The 15,511-nt window shown below is 43.2% G+C and overlaps 1 long non-coding RNA gene across 1 annotated transcript in view; it reads left to right on the forward strand.

Moving 5' to 3' along the window:
• LOC309861118 overlaps positions 1–14,861 on the forward strand; it is a 131,331-nt gene extending 116,470 nt beyond the window's left edge. Inside the window, exon 3 of the long non-coding RNA XR_014309761.1 lies at positions 14,606–14,861. This is a non-coding gene — a long non-coding RNA (uncharacterized lncRNA). The remainder of the gene's footprint in view (positions 1–14,605) is intronic.
• The last annotated feature ends 650 nt before the right edge of the window (positions 14,862–15,511 follow it).

The following is a 15,511-nucleotide window of genomic DNA, read 5'->3' on the forward strand; positions in this document are numbered from 1 at the left end:
CAGAGGAACCCCTTTGTTTTCCAAACATCTCACTTTCCTGCTAATGGTCTTTCTCCCATTCGGATCCTAAGAACTCACCCCTCTCTTTAGCTAATGTATGTATCATGTTTCCTGCCTTTGGAATTTCCATATCTATGTAGATCCCCCATACATATGCTATTAAATTTGATTTTCTCTCATTAATCAGCCTCATGTCAATTTGATTCATGATCCAGCAAGAAGGATCTTGAAGGGCAGAGGAAATTCTTCCTGAAGTAGTATGTTGCTGGAGGCATGGGTTTGGTGTTCTGCTCACTGCCTTGTCTTAACCCAGACTTTATAGGATTTGGCTGGTAGGCCTCAGTTTGTAGATAGTGGTCCTGTGTTTGTTTCCACTGAACCTTTCAGAGAGCAGAGGGAAAAGCAGATGAGTGGGCGTTTGAGTCTGCAGAAAAGAAGCCAGCAGGGGAGAAAAGAAATAAACTAGGAAAATCTACCAACCGGTTCATCAGCGCTTGAATTACTGAGAAATCTGTATTCACTCTGGAGCAGAGCAGAAAGGCAGACCATTTATACTGAGACAAAATGACTTATTGGGATTGATTTTGTTATTCTTTGAAGTCTCAGAGCGCTTTGGCCCAATTTATATTTATATGTTGTCAGTTAAGATGCTTCATATGATCAAGGTTGTGTTTATTTATCTCCGGCGTCAGCCTTTTCCTTCTGTTAGTGGAGATTTAGGGGGTGACTTGTGTGCTCTGTTTCAGCATTAATAACCAGAAGTCCGTATCTGTTTCCAGAGGTACGCAAGTTGAATTCCTCCAACGAGCAGCCTCAAGTAGCAGCCAAGCAGCCTCTGGAGTGAGTGTGCACCTGAGTGCTGAGATCCGGTGGGAGGGGTGTGATCTTGTTTCTCAGTTACAAATGCACCTGTCTATACCACCCTACCCCCACTTTGTAATGTTGGGCACTGGACGCTGGAGAAGAGCTCTTTTGTCTGCTGGTTTTGTTAGGTCTGCCTGTAGGTGGCGCTAGAGAGCAACCAGAAGGTGGGAGGAAGGAGAAGGTGCAGGCGGTCCCACGTGTGTTCCTTGTACCTGTCCTGATGCTTCTTGCCTCCGCCAGTGCACGTGGTTCCAGTCTCCAGCTGTTATTTGCACTTTCCAAGAACCAGCTTCATCGTCCCTCTTTGGCTGTGGAAGCGCCAGCTGGGCAGCATCCCTCCTCACAGGTTTGAGTTCCAAGAGGTGAAGTTGGTATTTTGCATAATGCAAGCATGGGCAGCAGAGTTGATTGTTGAAGTCAATGCTTTATTGACCTTAAGTCGTCATGAGTAGGGAACCCTAAAACAGAAAGAATCAAATTAATAAATCATTTAAAAAATTTTTTTTAAATTTAGATTTAAATTTTATTATTATTTTTTCCTGAGGGGCACCTGAGTGGCTCAGGCAGTTAAGCATCTGACCCTTGATTTTTGGCTCAGGTCATTATCTCAGCGTTCTGAGAGGAGCCCCTGGGGCTCCTCACTGGGCATGGAGCCTGCTTGAGTCTATCTCTCCCTTGCCCTCTGCCTCTCCCCACTTGTGCACCCTCACTCTCTCTCTCAAAAATATATATATCTTGCTTGTAGCTGCTAACAGTTGTATTGCTACCTTTGGGGTGATATTTGAGAATACTACAAAACAAATGCAGCATTCTTAGCTGAGGCCAAGCGCAGCATGGACAGTGAGGGGAAGAGAAGGATCTAGGTTCAGAAACAGAATCCTCATACAAATGAAAAATATGAAAAGCATCAGTAATTCTACAGGCTATCTTCCATGTATGAAATACTTGACTAGGACACAAGAGTCCTACATAGGAGAAGCATACCCTTTCCAGAGCGGCTGGGGAACAGAGCGGCCATTTTTGTGGTGGAGCACTGGCCATCTTGAAACCCACATCATGAGGCCTTTGGGGCTTGGAAGTGTGATATTATTATTCTTACTTTTAAAAGACCCATGTGAAGCGTTTTCATTCACACTTTTATTCATAGTAAAATTTGTCAGATGGTAGTTGAAGGTCTCACATAATTGGTGCATTTTTTCCAATGGTGTCTTGATGGCTATTGTACTGAAGTGTGTAACTTGGAAATTCTTCAGTCTTGCACATAGACGGGCCCAAATGCACATTTCTGCTTATTTAGTGAGCACTTGATGACTTTCCCAATTACCTGCCTTTGTTATGACACATTGTTATAATTTAACTTTCCTAAAGGACATGGTATTGATAGGACCCTGTGGAATAATTTTGATTTTATTTCTTTCCAATTTCAGCTTGGTTGAAGTGATTTATAAAATGTTTGCTTTTATGAAAAGCATCCAAATCCAATCTACGCTGATGGGGAAATGAGACTGTTCTGTGTGAGTGTCCTAGATGAACTGGAAGAGTACAGGCTAACTGCCTTCATCTGGAAAACTGGGTTATTTGTGCGACTTGATCAATGATGTCAGCACATTTGCTGGTTTCTATGTGTTGCTCCATTTCAGAGCTCGGGGACTCATACTTCTGTGTCTCTATATTGACTCATCTAAGTAGCCCGGGCCATGTGATTACATTTGGAATTTCTGGAGCTTATAGTTTGAGTAATTGCAGCTCATGGAGAATGTCTTGCTTATATGGATTTATGCCCTAATTTATGCAATAAATATGGTCAATCACTGCCATGTATCAGGATCTCCATTAAGCTCTGGGTGGCAGTCGACACCCAGATAAGATCTTTATACTCAGGGAGGTAACTAACAATCTAGCAGAGAGTAGTAAAAAGCATACTAAAAAGATTAATGATAAATGTAATAGGTGCTTAGAAGGAAAGTAGACAGGATCTTGTGATAATAACAATGTGGGAAGGGGCCCCTGGGTGGCTCAGTTAGTTGGTTGAGTGTCTGGCCTGAATTCAAGCCCCGCCTTGGGCTCCGCGCTGAGCATGGTGCCTACTTAAAAAAAGTTAATAATTACGTGGGGAGGTCTCTCTGAAGAGGGGGCATTTGAGCGTGGGATACCTGAGTAGCAGAAGATTAAGGACACAGAACAGAGGAAGCAAGGAGGAGCATGGAGAATAATAATCATCATGCAGGAACTTTTGGAAACTTAGATTTTATTCATAGAGCCGTAAGATGTCAGTAAAGGAGTTTAAGCTGGTGAATGACAAAATCATACACGGCAGCAGTTATGGTCCTAATCATAAGCCAAAGGGTATAAAGTGGATATTTGTTCATGTTTTCATAATCGAGTTTCTCTTCTCTAAAAAGTACCTTAGATTATTATTATTTCATTTAAAAGACTAAAATCAGATTGGACGAGGTCCTGGGACACCGAGGACTGTGGACCCCACCTGAAGTGTTTCTTTTCATTGCTTATCTTCTGTCTTGGATAAAGTGGAAATGGTCATTACAAAGCAGTCTTTGCTAATGCTTAATAATCCATTGAGGTCCTCAAGGAAGCCTCAAAGGCTCTGGAACAACCTAGTTTACCTGTGGGTTGAGTGGGTAGGGGAGGGTGGGAAATGGCAAATTTAACCTCTCGTTGGCAGCTGCCTAGTGCTCCAAGCATCCCTTGGTGGAAGTGGTAGGACTCTGATTCAGGGCATGCTGTCAACACTCCCTTTCTGTCTTCCTTCTTCTTCCACTAAGTTACACCCAGGCCCTGGAAATCCCTAAACCGATGCTACAGTGTAGACTGCCATCAAGGAAGACATGGTCTAGTCTCTTGATTTCTTAGGAAATAGATATACATTTAAAAAAAAGCAGCTTATTTCCTGTTTATCGTCAGGCACATAAATATGCCAACTGAGCATTAGAATTAGGTTGTATTGGGGGACTAGGTTGTACAGGGGAGTTGGGGACAGGAAAAGGGTGACCAGTCATCCACCATCTCACTTTAGCATTATGGAAGCATGATAGCAGTATGGAAACTTTAGTACTACTTGTTGACAATGGTAAGGAGGAACCCAAAAGGTAAACTTTGCCCTACACATTTAGGGGAGGTAAAAGGGACTGGAGAAGCACCTGAATCTCTCAGAACACGGTTTCCCAGCCTTGACTTTTGGGACCTTATAATTCTTTCTTTGGTGGCTGAGGCTATCTTGTGCATGGTACGGTATTTAGCACATCCTTGACCTGGACCCACTAGGTGCTAGTAGCATCCACTTTATTGTGAAAGCCAAAAATCTCTCTGGCCATTGCTGTTTTAGATCCTCAGCCAGATTATCCGTAGTCTCACCCTTCTTCCTCCTGTGTCTTGACTCCTTAAGCCCTCACTTATGTTGGCAAGCATCCAGGACCTTTTCAACAATCCCTTTCCTCATATCCAGTAATCTTGGGAATTGGGCCATGTGTCTGCACTTGCAATCATTCCAGTTTCTCTTTAGTTTATTTGATATGTTCAAAGCCCTGAATTTGCTCTGATTATCAGCTAGGAGAATTTTGAAAAAATTGTTTGGAAAGGTGTTAAGTGTTATCTCTGGGAAACATGAGGCAAGAGCAAAGATACCATCAAGAGAATGGAGGGGGGTATCTTTTGTATCTTATCAAAAAGAGCTAACATTTGGTTGTTTAATTCCTTAGGATGAATGGAACCAAAATTTTATTTCAGTTCTATCAGATGAGAGAAAGAGAAAGCAACTTGAAAGATGAACTTCAACGTTCTAAAATATTTTTGTAAACCTGACCTTAGCTTTCTAATTTTCTAACAATGAAATTCACCCATGAATATGTTTAGAAATTGATGGCATTCAACCAATGACCTTAAATGTGTGATATGAGGATATTCTGGAATGATAAAATGGGCAAAACTGGATTCTGATAAAATGGGATTTGGGCACTTAGTAGCTGGGTGACCTTGGACTTTCATCTTTCAATTTATTTATTTATTTATTTAAAAGATTTTATTTATTTATTTGACAGAGATCACAAGTAGGCATAGAGGCAGGCAGAGAGAGAGAGAGGAGGAAGCAGGCTCCCTGCTGAGCAGAGAGCCCGATGCGGGACTCGATTCCAGGACCCTGAGATCATGACCTGAGCCGAAGGCAGTGGCTTAACCCACTGAGTCACCCAGGCACCCTCATCTTTCAATTTAGAAGAAAAAAGTTATTTATTAGGTATGCATTATATAATACCTTCAATTTGGATAATGATACTTTTAAGGCCTGTAGTGGGGGTCATATATGTGATATTTCATAACTAACAAATATGTAATAAGATGGAGAAAGATATACTTTCTCTGTATTTCAGGAGCAGGAATTCAAGGATTTAGTGTCTAATTGACTTCACCAGAGTCAAATGTTGGCAGTATCATAGACAAAAGTCTTATTGGATCAACTCAAATCAAATTTCAGTTTTGCTATAAATTTTTTAAACTTAATTCTCTTAAAAAGTATATAAATTTAACTGATATACAATCTTGGTGAGAGATCTAAATTTTTGCTCATTCCAAGCTTGATAACCAAGTTCAAATAATGCCCCCAGGTGGTTCTGACTTGGAAGGAGCTGTATTGCTCTTTCTGAGGTACACTTTCTTCATTCAACATTTTAATCTTTCCTTTCTAAACAGGATAATTATGTTTGTAGATAAGGAAAAGGAGATACCCTCACGTCCAAACCTTTGTGTTTCTAGTTGGCTTATTGGAGAATTTCATTTTCCAATATGGTGACATGACTTTGCGAAGTCAATGAAATCAATTGGGAACCTGATTTCTTGGTGGCTTGGCAATGGTAGGCCATTAAGAAATATCCCTAGCTGGCACTGCATGGCCCCTGGGTATCTGAACTTTGCCTTACCCCAAGCATTCTGTACTCTATCTATTCTATTCCCTCTCAACCCGCCTGGCTTCCATGGCTAGTTTTATGAATGCATTCACGGTTATTCCAGTGCCTCATTTCCTTGACATATTCTCCCATGTGTCTCAGCTGTCCCTTGACTCTTCTTTTACCATACTCTTACCACCTGCCCCCACTTCCCTCCCTCTCCTCCCTCAGCTCTGATGGTATCTTTCATCCCATGGCCTGTTCTGGTGATTGTGCAAAAGGGGCAGGAATTCTCACTGACCGCAGTGGCCAAGTGAGTGATTCATTATTAAATATTTAAGAGTTCTGGACATCTGGATGGTGCAGTTGGTTAAGGGTCTGACTCTTGGTTTTGGCTCAGGTCATGATCTCAGGGTCATGAGCTCCAGCCCCATGATAGGCTCCATGCTCAGAATGGAGTCTGCTTGAGACTCTCTCCATCTCCCTCTGGTCCTCCCCTCTTCGTGTGTGCATGTGCACTCTTCTCTCTCTGATAACAAATAAAATAATTCTTTTTGAAAAATAGGGGTTCTTAGCATGTATCAAGCACTGTTGGCTATTTATTGGTTCCTCCTGGAGCCTATATATAGTGGGGAAAGCAGAAATCCAAAAGGCACGCAAGTAACACAAGTAATTACAAAGTGTGTGGGTGGAGGAGATCACTACCGAAAGCATAATGGCCCTGAGGTGGGACAGAGTCTAGCTTGACGCAGGGTAAGGACAGAGGCCCACTTGGTTGTGCTGTAGTGAGTAGGGGAGAGTGAGCCACGTTGCACTGTAGACTATCCTCCTTCCCCATTTCACCAGGCGGTCAGTCAAGCACACCCAGAGACAAAAAGGAGATTCTGAAGGATGGACTGGTACCCTGAGGGTATCTTTAGAGAGCTCTCACTTATGGCTTTACCAGGGCTCTGCTTTTCTGTGAGGCTTAACACAATCTTGGTCAAATGTCTGAAATGGTATATCCCATCTGCTTTGTACCTCATGCTCTGATTCCATTTTTCTAGTCTTATTCCCTCCTTCCTTCCTTCTTCAAGGGACAATACTTTAAAACTTTTCAAAATTAAGAACAGAAACCAAACTACAAATCCAGGAAGCTCAGAAAACAAGAAGCAGGATAAATTATTAAAAAAAAAAAATCTATGCCTAAACATATCCTATTCAGACTGTAGAAAGCCAAAGCCAAAGCCAAAGAGAGAATCTTGAATGAAGCCAGAATGGAGGAAACTACCTATTGTAATATGATTTATAATAAAAAATATATATTTGGTCTCTACTCCCATTTAGAGAACAATAAAGGAGTCTTTTGTTATGTTAATGAGGCGACTTTCGGACCTCACCTGAGGATGGGGGCTGGTTTTTAGGGAAAGCAACCTTGCAGCTAGAGGGTTGGGGGCAGAGGAGTGGAGCTGGAGGTTGACTCAGTTGCCAATGACCAGTGATTTAATCAATTATGCCAATGAACTGAAGCCTTCCGTAAAAACCCAAAAGGGTGTGGGGCCACCTGGGTGGCTCAGTCAGTTGAGCATACGACTCCTGGTTTTAGCTCAGGTCATGATTTTGTTGTGGGGTTGAGCCCCACTTTGAGCTCTGGGCTCAGCAGAGTCTGCTTCAGATTCCTCTCCCTCTCCATCCTGTGCACTCTTTCTCTAGAGTAAGTAAATAAAATCTTTAAAGAAATTACCAGAAGGGTGTGGTTGGGAGAGAGTCCAGTTGGTGACCTTCCAGAACTCAGGAAACTAGTTTACTACTAGTTTATTAGTAGTTTATTATACCCATTTATTATAAATAATATTAAAGTATATGAATCAACAGCCAGATGAAGAGATCTGGATCTGGATCTATAGGGCAAGTTCCTGAACAAAGGAGCTTCTGTCCCCTTGGAATTTAGGGCCCGTAAAGTGACATGTGGATGTGGTCTGTTTCACCCACCTGGATGTTGGTCTAACAGATAACTGCTCAAAAGAATTATAGCAATAGGGTGGCTCAGTTAGGTTAAAGCCTCTGCCTTCGGCTCAGGTTCTGGGATCGAGCCCCGCATTGGGTTCTCTGCTCAGCGGGGAGCCTGCTTCTTCCTCTCTCTCTGTCTGCCTCTCTGCCGACTTATGATCTCTGTCTGTCAAATAAATAAATAAAATTTAAAAAAAAAAAAAAAGAGGTACCATTCATGAAGTGTTGAAAACACACATAGATTTGTATACTACAAACTCTAGAGCAACCACTAACAAAAGTTGAAAAAAAAAACTAAAGAAGTTGATAGAATTCAAATGTTATTTTATCTGTTGCTCGTATGTGAAAACCACCTTTAAATTCAAGTATGAGGTCTTTTAAGAGTTAACCCTGGTTGGATAGTGGAAAATGACATACCTTGCTTTGGGGAGTGTGGGCTCCTGTTTTGTCTCCATTTTGTATTTCAAGATACTACGAAGTGAAGAAGAAACAGAAGACTGAACATTCCTGTCCATGTGCTCTGGTCTTGTCGCTTCACCTCTCTGAACCCATTTCCTCACCTGCCAGTGTGGACATAGCACTACCAGCTTTACCTGTTGTCACCTTACATGAAATAACAGATATTGAAGGTTTTGGGGAATCCTAAGACTTACTTCAATTCTCTTTTTTATTTCATGCTCATTTAAAAAAAAAAAAAAAGGTATTTTTCAGGCAATGAGAAAACCTCACTAAATAGTCACCAAACTTTCTATCTTTTATGGTTGCTGAGCAAATGTTAGTTATTTCCCTTGGAATGCTGAACATGGAAACAATATTCATGAAAAAATGCAATATTTTGTCTGGAGAGTTTTTGCTGCCCGTTACCCCCTCGGCATAAACTATAAAAACTCAGGGTCCTGGGGTCTAATATTCTGGTTGCTGGCTTTGCTGCAGATGTTTTGGTCTTTGTCTTATGAAATATGTGATAAGAGCTCAAATGGGATCAAACACATCTTAAGTATTCAGTGAGGTTTCAAAGATCAATTCTTGACTTGTCAAAATGAATCAGCAATAACCACTCCCATTTGGTTTGGTTTGGTTTGCTTTCAACTGTTAATGGAAATAAAATCTTTCGGCGAGGCCTGTTAGTCATCAATACACGGGTTTCCCACTCCATTAGATACATACCTTGGTTCTTGATTATGGTGGTGACATCACAGAGATATTGAGGTCCTCACAGAGAGTGGAAATTTGCCTTTCCAAGTGCCAGCAGCAAGCAAGACGTCATGCAGGAGTTCACAGGTTCTGCACCTAGAAGGTAGTAGTACACTCAGGGACTGACTGAGGAGGACATGATAAAGTTAGGTAGGTCAAGATCTTTGCTTACTTAGTCATATTTATAGTCAAAGCCCACGGGCCTGCAGCTACGAAGTCTCACATCCATATTCCCTAGGGGAGCAAGTGGGGTGGAGAGTGACCCTGAGCAGGGCAGAGCTACTCTGCCCTCCCCCTGCCAGATGTGGCTGTGCAGAGAGCTATCTGAGGGGGGGAGCCTAGAGGTGCCTGGAGATGCCAGCTTTCCTGGGTCATGGTCTCTGGGAAGGAAGTGGTATCAGACAAAGGACGTGTAAATATACGACAGCCCCATTCCAAAGCCGTGGCGTCTGAAGGTATCCCGAGGTAAGGAAGAGGTTGAAGTTAGAAACTTCAATTCTTGAGGGGAAACTAAAAGCTATGTTTGGGGACCTCAGAGATCTTTACAAGTCCTGTCCAGGATAGTCCCTGAAATCGATGGGTAGAAGGGTGGTGTTTGTGAGATGCCTTCAGTTCTGTTCACAGGGAAGTTATCCCTCGTCATAAATGCAGACTGCTAGCCATGGCCTTGGAGTAACTAAAGCTTTGCCCAAGGGTTGCACTGGCTGTAGGGGCCACTCAATCCCTGGGCACGCACCCCGTGTTCCTAAATTTTAGGATACTGATCAGATAATCCCTACCATTTTTAAATCAATCTCCCCATATGATTGCACAACTATCTGGACAAAAGACATAATCAGACTCACTTCTTGGTACTGTTTATTGACAATACTTTAACTCTCATAGTGCATAGGGATCCCCTGGGCATATAGTCCCCAGAAAGACTCAATGGCAAGAGTCTCTTTTGGAGGCAAAGAGAGAAGTTCAGGGTCAGCTGATCTGTTTAGCTTTTGTTTCCTCTTTACATCTTTTTAAAAATTTTTTTATTTTTTATTTTTTTAGAGAGAAAGAAAGAGGGAGAAAATTGGGAGAGGGGCAGAGGAAGAGGAAGAGAGAGAATCTTAAGCAGGCTCCATGCCTAGCGTGGAGCCTGACTTGGGGCTCTATCTCATGACCCTGCCATGACCTGAGCTGAAATCAAGCGTCAGATGCTTAACCGACAGAGCCATCGAGATGCCCCTCCTCTTTACATCTTAATGCTCAGAATAGGAAACAGAGACAAAGCCGCCACGCTGGGCCACTGGTGCCCACCCTTCTCATGGTCCCCTCCTTGCTGTGTCCTGATTCTGGTGGGGGTTCAGCTTGGCCGCTGGCTACTTCAGCATGACTCCCTCTCCCTGGAGATCACAATCGTCTCGGAAATTCAAAGTACTCCAAAACCACCTTTATTTTATTTATTATGTTTTTAAAAGATATTTATTTGACAGAGACAGAGACAGAGAGAGAGAGCGCACAAGCAGGGGGAGTGGCAGGCAGAGGACGAGGGAGAAGCAGGCTCCTTGCAGAGCAAGGGAATTCAGATATGGGGCTTGATGATCCTAGGACTCTGGGATCATGACTTGAGCTGAAGACAGTGGCTTAACCAACGAAGCCACCCAAGCACCCCAAAAACCTTCTGTAAACCTATTCTGCTTTCCTTTCTCCAGGACACAGAGGACGTCCTGTTGTCAAGCTTGGCTAGTGCTTCGCGCTGCCTCCCCTTCTGTTATCGCTTCCTCCTTTCTGTTTCCTTCTCCCGTCAAAACTTGGCTTTGCCAATCCGCTCCTCTGCCTCTTCTCCCCTCGGTCAGCTTTTCTCTTCTTCGGTCTGGATGAAATCTACTCTGTGTCTGTACAGACCTCACAGAACACAGATTTTAAGGACCCTCCTCCCCGCGCCCCTACCCAGGCTTTTATAAACAAGTTCCTAGAAAAGTCAATTATTTATTCATCATCACTTCTCTCTCTACAGCCTGAACCAGTAGGAACCAAGAGGCTGCATCATAAGCATTTTTGAGAAAATGACATATTAGTAGCTTGGCGGAATATGTGTTTCCATATCCCGTCCGTTCAATCTTCCGATGAAGGTTTGGACTTATTTTTCCTGACCTGTTACCTACAGATTTAATTATAAGCGAATGCTGTATCATCTTCTTCCGCCTTGCTTGTGGGAGAGTGATGTGTGCCGTCAGCAGCAAGCAAACCACAGGGGGATTTTTCTCTGCTTTGAACGGCAGCAAGTGTAGGCGAGGAAGCCCCACGCGTCCCACTATCTCCAGGAAAAGGAAAAGGGAAATTTTGCCTGACCAAGCTTTTATCTCAGCAGGGGTACAAATATATATATATATTTAAAAAGATCTTATTTATTTGAGAGAGAGAGAGCACAAGCAGGGGGAGCAGCAGTCAGAGGGAGAAGCTGACTTCCCACTGAGCAGGGAGCCTGGTGCGGGACTCGATCCCAGGATCATGACCTGAGCTGAAGGCAGATGCTTAACGGACTGAGCCACCCAGGCATCCCTCAGGATTGTTTTAAAGTGATTTTTTCCCCTCACATCCAGCGAGGGATTGCATCATGCACTTGGGGACCTGGCATCTTTCTCCTTCGGCTTTATAAGCTGCACTAGCTGCTTTTACGTTGACCTTAACAACGTTTCCTTATGTGTAAAATATTACATGATGTGGGAAATTCAGAATAGAGACACAGTTTTTTGGCTTCACTTGTCAGATCATACTGTAGAAATAGCAAAAGGCTGAGAAGAGAGGACATGGACTCTCTTCTTATATCTGTCACTAAAATAAAGCATGACCTTGGTCAAGACCTTCAACCTCTAGGAGCCAGGGGTTTCACAGATGTGTGAAACTCAAGATTCCCAAGAATTCCAAAATGACTCTGCCGTTTGGAAGAGGTAAGCTGGTCCGTCGGGTCAGCTGCCGAAGGCTCCGTCCTTCAGTAGGAGACTTAAAAATGGCCTCTCTCTTCACACCAGAATGTCTTCCTGCATCTATAGACTGTCCACATTTGTGGGGGGGGCTCCTGTTCTCTGTGTCAAACTGCTCCAGGTTTTTGAATCTCACTGAGAATGAATGAGCCTTCTTTATTTCTGAGTGCAATATCTAAACTGTCCTTAAACACCACCTCCTTTGCTTCTAGCCTCTGTCTGGAGCAGAAAGTGTCAATGCCCTTGGCCCAGCCGAGCTTCCCTGAGGGTTTCTGATTGTAGATCCTCATGTCACTACAAAAATACATTCTTCCTGGGCAGCAGAAGGCAGGGAGGTAGTTTAAGATTGAAATCTACTCCTCTCCTCTTGGGCTTGAATCCATTAGACAAATACCATCTAAGAGAGTCTTGTTTGGGAGCGCTGGGGTGGCTTGGTCATTTGGGCTTCCGACTCTTGATTTTGGTTCAGGTGATGATCTCAGAGTCATGAGGTCGAGCCCTGTGTTGGGCTCTGCGCTCAGTGGGGAGTCTGCTTAAGGATTCTCTCTTTCCCTCTTCCCTTCGTCCTACTCTCTCTTTCTCTAAATAAATAAAATCTTAAAAAAAGAAAAAAGACAGTCTTGTTTGATAAGCCAAGGAATTTACCTCTTCCTAACTAGACTAGTGGAGAGAAACATTCACTAGAGTGCCAGTTTCATTTTTTTCCCCTTCCATAGCCACTTAAAGAATGTTGAAAACTTATGTAACTGTACCCCACCGTTTTTATGTTGCTAACTCTTTTTTCTAGTATCAGTTTAAATCTTTGAGATGATCTGTAATTTCTGGCGCACCGTGATTGTTCCGTTGCTTGCAAATATTTCCAGCCTAGGAGATTTGATTTTCTTCTCAATTTACAAGATCAGTAAGAAGTTTCCTGTAACAGAAATTTTACATCACTCCATTTATCCTGGACTCGTATTTCCATTCCACTTCCTGCAGAGAATTTTATACCAAGATAATATATTTCAGGCTTGGAATTCTTTTATTGATCCTTCTGTCACATGTCTGTGCAAGAAAAATATTTATATAAATTGAAATTTAAATTGTTCATCTTAAGCTTGACTTCCCTGTGATCTTCATTGCAGATGTTTTCTGGGGGAGAAAAAGCTTCTTCTGGATGGAATGACCATAACAACCAATTATCCCTGCACAATTAATCAAATTATAATAAATAAAAATTGGGCGCCTGGGTGGCTCAGTGGGTTAAAGCCTCTGCCTTTGGCTCAGGTCATGATCTCAGGGTCCTGGGATCGAGCCCTGCATCGGGCTCTCTGCTCAGTGGGGAGCCTGCTTCCTCCTTTCTCTCTGCCTGCCTCTCTACCTACTTGTGATCTCTCTCTCTCTCTCTCTGTCAAATAAATAAATAAAATCTTTAAAAATAAATAAATAAGGGGCACCTGGGTGGCTCAGTGGGTTAGGCCTCTGCCTTCAGCTCAGGTCGTGATCCCAGGGTCCTGGGATCGAGCCCCACATCGGGCTCTCTTCACTGCGGGGAGCCTGCTTCCTCCTCTCTCTCTGCCTGCCTCTCTGCCTACTTGTGATCTCTGTCAAATAAATAAAGAAAAAATCTTAAAAAAAAAAAATAAAAGAAAATTCAGACGAGTGACTTTTAGACACAAATGATAAAATTTTTAAGGACATTTTTCTCTTGGTAAAGCTGATAGGACTTGTTCAGTTAGCTCATGAGTCCTTAGACAAGTATCAGTCATTGCCGGAATCAAAATAGGGCTGAACATTGCTTTTATTTATATATTTTTTTCTAGGTGTAAGTACCCAAAAGCCATATCCCCACATAAATAGGTATATAGAAGTGGAAGGAGTCATTTTTATGCAAGTGGCAATGAATTTTTGAACTCCTTCCAAATTATGTATCTAAATCACAGTTATAGGTCATAAAAAATGATTTTTAATAATATTTCAGCTGATTACTTGATTTGGCCTTCCTTCAATTTTGTTGAGATTATGGAATGGGAAACTATTCGATTCTCAAGGGATAGTTTGTTACCCACTCATCTGAGCCACCTTCTTTCTGCATTTCTGGAACGTATGTCAAAATTGTTTTATTTATTTTTTTAAAAGAGTTTATTTATTTATTTGACAGACAGGGATCACAAGGAGGCAGAGAGGCAGGCAGAGAGAGACAGGGAAGCAGGCTCCCTGCTGAGCAGAGAGCCTGATGGGGGACTTGATCCCAGGACCCTGGGATCATGACCTGAGCCAAAGGCAGAGGCTTAACCCACTAAGCCACTCAGGCGCCCCTCAAAAATGTTTTATTGAGACATACCAATGATTACTAGTTGTACCCGTGATTCTTGACTCTCAGGGACCTCGTTGAATACATCCCCAGAAAGGGTTGGAAAACAGAGCTATTGTTCATTTAAGAACATATTTGTCCATTCAGTACTGGTGTGCTCCTGGGTTTGGTCTCTATGGGCTCCCCCTCAGGGAGGACACATAATTTTGGGGCATGGAAGAGCTCATGTCCTTGGACCTCCTGGAGCTTTTAAAACCCTATACTAGGACTGGGGGAGGGGTACTCTTTCCTTGGAAAGAGTAGGGTGACTAGGAAGTGGGGAGAATCAGCAAGATGTCTCCATTGGAGACATTCTCAGCTGTTCCACTTTTTAATTGAGGTCTCATTAACGCAGAACATTTTATTTGTTTCAGGTGCACGACATAATAATCCGGTATTTGTATGTCCTGCAGTCAGCTGATCCACTTACGAAGCAAGAGTCGAGAGTCGAGCCCGGAACTGATTCCCTCAAAACCAGCCATCCTTATGTTCCCTTGGGAAAACTTAATGGCCCTCGGGAGGCATGTGTTTTCCAGTTGGAAGGGCTCGCCTCTAGGGCACGCCCCCCAAATCCTCGATATCCTTATCTGTTACATGTTTTCCTCAAGGTTAATACATAATTACCGTTCATACCAAGTTCTGTGTGGCTTTTTGGCATCCTTTCCTTGGGGGTGATGGAAAATGCTTCCGGAATTCACCTTCACTTGTCTTGTTGGAAGGAAAAATGGTCATATTCCCGGCACCAGAGGAATTTCTGCTTCCACGGAATGTACCCTGAAAACGCCCCCGTGACGACTTCTCCACATGGCCCCTGGATGAATGACCGCAGTCACGGACACAAAATCCCCAACACTTCCCTTCCAGCAGTGCGACCCTCGGTTCCATTAGTGCTGATGCTCCTCCCTAGGGAATCCTAACGCAGTCTAGTGCCCGAGCCAGACCTTGACCGCACCTGCCCAAGCTCCTCTTTCCTTTTCCACGTTTCTCACTTGGCAGGTTCCATTTGCTGCTTGACTGTTGAGGCGACATAAAATCCCGGCCACCCTGAGCGGCCCTCAGTGGCTCCCGACAATATTGGAGCCAAGCTGATTTCAGGGCTCGCCGGTCTCAGTGATTGCCCAAACCTGTATATTTTATTTTCGAACCTCAGCACCTTTTGCTTTTTTCCCTTTAAGTGAACAGCGGAAAAGATGAAAACAGAGAGTCTTTATTGTCATCAGGGAAGGGGGTCTGGAGTCCTGCCCACTTCACTTATCTGTCTATCCTTCAGTTCTGGGCCG

This window comes from Mustela nivalis (assembly GCF_964662115.1).
Source record: "Mustela nivalis genome assembly, chromosome: 3".
NCBI classification, from domain to species: Eukaryota; Metazoa; Chordata; class Mammalia; order Carnivora; family Mustelidae; genus Mustela; species Mustela nivalis.